The following is a 5,542-nucleotide window of genomic DNA, read 5'->3' on the forward strand; positions in this document are numbered from 1 at the left end:
TAATTAATGGCACACTTAACCAGCATGGCTACCACAGCATTCTGCAGCAATACGCCAACCCATCTGGTTTGCGCTTAGTGGGACTATTATTTATTTTTCAACAGCACAATGACCCAACACACCTCCAGGCTGTGTAAGGGCTATTTGACCAAGAAGGAGTGTGATGGAGTGCTGCATCAGATGACCTGGCCTCCACAATCACCCAACCTCAACCAAATTGAGATGGTTTGGGATGAGTTGGACTGTAGAGTGAAGGAAAAGCAGCCCAGCAGTGCTCAGCATATGTGGGAATTGCTTCAAGGAGGTTGGAAAAGCATTCCAGGTGAAGCTGGTTGAGAGAATGCCAAGAGTGTGCCAAGCTGTCATAAAGGCAAAGGTTGACTACTTAGAAGAATAGAAAATATATTTAGATATGTTTAACACTTTTTTGGTTACTACATGATTCCATTTGTGTCATTTCATAATGTAATGCCTTCACTAATATTCTGCAATGTAGAAAACAGTAAAAAATAAAGCAAAACCCTGGAATGAGTAGATGTGTCCAAACGTTTGACTGGTACTGTATGCATTTCTCATGAATCAACAGAGATTAGTATCACAGCAAAACTGAGTGAGTATATTGGACTGAAAGTATCTTGGATGAACTTAAAAGTAATTTCACTTCAAATAGATGATATTGCTGAATCATACATGCCCTGTTTCTTCTTTGAGCCTGCTACAAAGAGAGTAGTCATGACCCAGGGAGCCAGGAATGGCAGTAACATTGTCTTGTTAGCTATTTGTTCCCTCAAAGGCCTAAACATCCTCTCCTATTTTCTCATTATATCACATCGAACAACTGCAGTGCTTGAGATTAAATAAATAAACGTTTTACTAAAGATGACCAAAAATTGTAACCAATATGAGCCTAGAATCTGATCAGTATTAGAAAACAAGTATTTATAGAGAACTCATGTAATCCACATTTATCTTGAAAGGGCATTTATTTTGAAGACATTTCATATAGACAGGAAACAAGAGTCTGCCCGAAAGAGGCGACAGACAGGATATGGCCTAATAACTCACACGTTGTGTAGAAGGGTCTCTCTCTACATAGTCTATACCTCCCATTAGGCGTTATGGTGTTGTACATCTGCTTTCTGTAAAAATGTCTTTGTATCGCAAATTCCACCAACAGCAAGCCTATTTTTCTATATTCCCTAAGACACTTCTCAGAGGACATTCCGCCGGAGTTATGTCACATAAATTATAGGACTAAACCTGGATCAAAAATAAATGATAAAGTACGACACAGTGGCTTCCTTCCTGATTCCTATGGCTGTAAATTGTGAATTTAGATAGAAAGAAGTAATTATCACTTATTATCACTATCACTTGGGAAGTTTCCCAGACAGATATTAAGCCTAGTCCTGGACTAAAAAACACTTTCAATGTGTGTTATGTGTTAAAGGGGAACTCAAAATGATCTTTTAGCATTTTTTTCATTAGTCCACTGTTGATAGAGTCCCAAAATGTGTCAAGTTTTCAAGATATTGGACATTCAAGAAGCAAAGTGTCACTGGCCACATCATCATGATGATGTAAAATGTATCCACTTTAAAGTCAAGTGAAGAGAGAGTCTGACTAGACTGGCCGTGCACGTCTGCAGAGCCGCATTCCCATCTGAGGCTATGAGGCCTTGATTTGGCCTGTATTTTTATTTTATTTATTTTTATTTCACCTTTATTTAACCAGGTAGGCAATTGAGACCTGGCCAAGATAAAGCAAAGCAGTTCGACACATACAACAACACATAGTTACACATGGAGTAAAACATACAGTCAATAATACAGCAGAAACAAGTACAATGTACAATGTGAGCAAATGAGGTGAGATAAGGGAGGTAAAGGCAAAAAAAGGCCATGGTGGCAAAGTAAATACAATATAGCAAGTAAAACACTGGAATGGTAGATTTGCAGAGGAAGAATGTGCCAGTAGAAAGTAGAAATAAAAATAATGGGGTGCAAAGGAGCAAAATAAATGAATTAAATACAGTAGGGAAAGAGGTAGTTGTTTGGGCTAAATTATAGGTGGGCTATGTACAGGTGCAGTAATCTGTGAGCTGCTCTGACAGCTGGTGCTTAAAGCTAGTGAGGGAGATAAGTGTTTCCAGTTTCAGAGATTTTTGTAGTTCGTTCCAGTCATTGGCAGCAGAGAACTGGAAGGAGAGGCGGCCAAAGAAATAATTGGTTTTTGGGGTGACCAGAGAGATATACCTGCTGTGCTACAGGTGGGTGCTGCTATAGTGACCAGCGAGCTGAGATAAGGGAGGACTTTACCTAGCAGGGTCTTGTAGATGACATGGAGCCAGTGGGTTTGGCGACAAGTATGAAGCGAGGGCCAGCCAACGAGAGCGTACAGGTCGCAATGGTGGGTAGTATATGGGGCTTTGGTGACAAAACGGGTGGCACTGTGATAGACTGCATTCAATTTGTTGAGTAGGGTATTGGAGGCTATTTTGTAAATGACATCACCGAAGTCGAGGATTGGTAGGATGGTCAGTTTTACAAGGGTATGTTTGGCAGCATGAGTGAAGGATGCTTTGTTGCGAAATAGGAAGCCAATTCTATATTTAACTTTGGATTGGAGATGTTTGATGTGGGTCTGGAAGGAGAGTTTACAGTCTAACCAGACACCTAGGTATTTTGTAGTTGTCCACGTATTCTAAGTCAGAGCCGTCCAGAGTAGTGATGTTGGACAGGCGGGCAGGTGCAGGCAGCGATCGGTTGAAGAGCAAGCATTTAGTTTTACTTGTATTTAGGAGAAATTGGAGGCAGATAACAAAACTATTCATTATAAATGTATAAATTAACTGATCTTTAATCACAAACATTTTTTAGTTTTGTTTAAATGTGTGTGTGTAGGTGTACATGTGAGTGTGTGAAAGTTAGGCTATATGGAGGAGATTACTGAGTAGTTTGCTTCATCAGGCTGAACCCCAGTCTTCGCTTTAAGTTATTGTGAGTATGTGAGAGTTAGGCTATATGGAGGAGATTACTGAGTAGTTTGCTTCATCAGGCTGACCCCCAGTCTTCGCTTTAAGTTATTGTGAGTATGTGAGAGTTAGGCTATATGGAGGAGATTACTGAGTAGTTTGCTTCATCAGGCTGACCCCCAGTCTTCGCTTTAAGTTATTGTGAGTATGTGAGAGTTAGGCTATATGGAGGAGATTACTGAGTAGTTTGCTTCATCAGGCTGACCCCAGTCTTTGCTTTAAGTTATTTTGAGTATGTGAGAGTTAGGCTATATGGAGGAGATTACTGAGTAGTTTGCTTCATCAGGCTGACCCCCAGTCTTCGCTTTAAGTTATTGTGAGTATGTGAGAGTTAGGCTATATGGAGGAGGTTACTGAGTAGTTTGCTTCATCAGGCTGACCCTCAGTCTTCGCTTTAAGTTATTGTGAGTATGTGAGAGTTAGGCTATATGGAGGAGATTACTGAGTAGTTTGCTTCATCAGGCTGAACCCCAGTCTTCGCTTTAAGTTATTGTGAGTATGTGAGAGTTAGGCTATATGGAGGAGATTACTGAGTAGTTTGCTTCATCAGGCTGACCCCAGTCTTCGCTTTAAGTTATTGTGAGTATGTGAGAGTTAGGCTATATGGAGGAGATTACTGAGTAGTTTGCTTCATCAGGCTGACCCCAGTCTTCGCTTTAAGTTATTGTGAGTATGTGAGAGTTAGGCTATATGGAGGAGATTACTGAGTAGTTTGCTTCATCAGGCTGACCCCAGTCTTCGCTTTAAGTTATTGTGAGTATGTGAGAGTTAGGCTATATGGAGGAGATTACTGAGTAGTTTGCTTCATCAGGCTGACCCCCAGTCTTCGCTTTAAGTTATTGTGAGTATGTGAGAGTTAGGCTATATGGAGGAGATTACTGAGTAGTTTGCTTCATCAGGCTGACCCCCAGTCTTCGCTTTAAGTTATTGTGAGTATGTGAGAGTTAGGCTATATGGAGGAGATTACTGAGTAGTTTGCTTCATCAGGCTGACCCCCAGTCTTCACTTTAAGTTATTGTGAGTATGTGAGAGTTAGGCTATATGGAGGAGATTACTGAGTAGTTTGCTTCATCAGGCTGACCCCCAGTCTTCGCTTTAAGTTATTGTGAGTATGTGAGAGTTAGGCTATATGGAGGAGATTACTGAGTAGTTTGCTTCATCAGGCTGACCCCCAGTCTTCGCTTTAAGTTATTGTGAGTATGTGAGAGTTAGGCTATATGGAGGAGATTACTGAGTAGTTTGCTTCATCAGGCTGACCCCCAGTCTTCGCTTTAAGTTATTGTGAGTATGTGAGAGTTAGGCTATATGGAGGAGATTACTGAGTAGTTTGCTTCATCAGGCTGACCCCAGTCTTCGCTTTAAGTTATTGTGAGTATGTGAGAGTTAGGCTATATGGAGGAGATTACTGAGTAGTTTGCTTCATCAGGCTGACCCCAGTCTTCGCTTTAAGTTATTGTGAGTATGTGAGAGTTAGGCTATATGGAGGAGATTACTGAGTAGTTTGCTTCATCAGGCTGACCCCAGTCTTCGCTTTAAGTTATTTTGAGTATGTGAGAGTTAGGCTATATGGAGGAGATTACTGAGTAGTTTGCTTCATCAGGCTGAACCCCAGTCTTCGCTTTAAGTTATTGTGAGTATGTGAGAGTTAGGCTATATGGAGGAGATTACTGAGTAGTTTGCTTCATCAGGCTGACCCCAGTCTTCGCTTTAAGTTATTGTGAGTATGTGAGAGTTAGGCTATATGGAGGAGATTACTGAGTAGTTTGCTTCATCAGGCTGACCCCCAGTCTCCGCTTTAAGTTATTGTGAGTATGTGAGAGTTAGGCTATATGGAGGAGATTACTGAGTAGTTTGCTTCATCAGGCTGACCCCAGTCTTCGCTTTAAGTTATTTTGAGTATGTGAGAGTTAGGCTATATGGAGGAGATTACTGAGTAGTTTGCTTCATCAGGCTGACCCCCAGTCTTCGCTTTAAGTTATTGTGAGTATGTGAGAGTTAGGCTATATGGAGGAGATTACTGAGTAGTTTGCTTCATCAGGCTGACCCCCAGTCTTCGCTTTAAGTTATTGTGAGTATGTGAGAGTTAGGCTATATGGAGGAGATTACTGAGTAGTTTGCTTCATCAGGCTGACCCCCAGTCTTCGCTTTAAGTTATTGTGAGTATGTGAGAGTTAGGCTATATGGAGGAGATTACTGAGTAGTTTGCTTCATCAGGCTGACCCCCAGTCTTCGCTTTAAGTTATTGTGAGTATGTGAGAGTTAGGCTATATGGAGGAGATTACTGAGTAGTTTGCTTCATCAGGCTGACCCCCAGTCTTCGCTTTAAGTTATTGTGAGTATGTGAGAGTTAGGCTATATGGAGGAGATTACTGAGTAGTTTGCTTCATCAGGCTGACCCCAGTCTTCGCTTTAAGTTATTTTGAGTATGTGAGAGTTAGGCTATATGGAGGAGATTACTGAGTAGTTTGCTTCATCAGGCTGACCCCCAGTCTTCGCTTTAAGTTATTG

Source organism: Oncorhynchus keta, chromosome 1, assembly GCF_023373465.1.
Source record: "Oncorhynchus keta strain PuntledgeMale-10-30-2019 chromosome 1, Oket_V2, whole genome shotgun sequence".
In the NCBI taxonomy this organism is placed as follows: domain Eukaryota; kingdom Metazoa; phylum Chordata; class Actinopteri; order Salmoniformes; family Salmonidae; genus Oncorhynchus; species Oncorhynchus keta.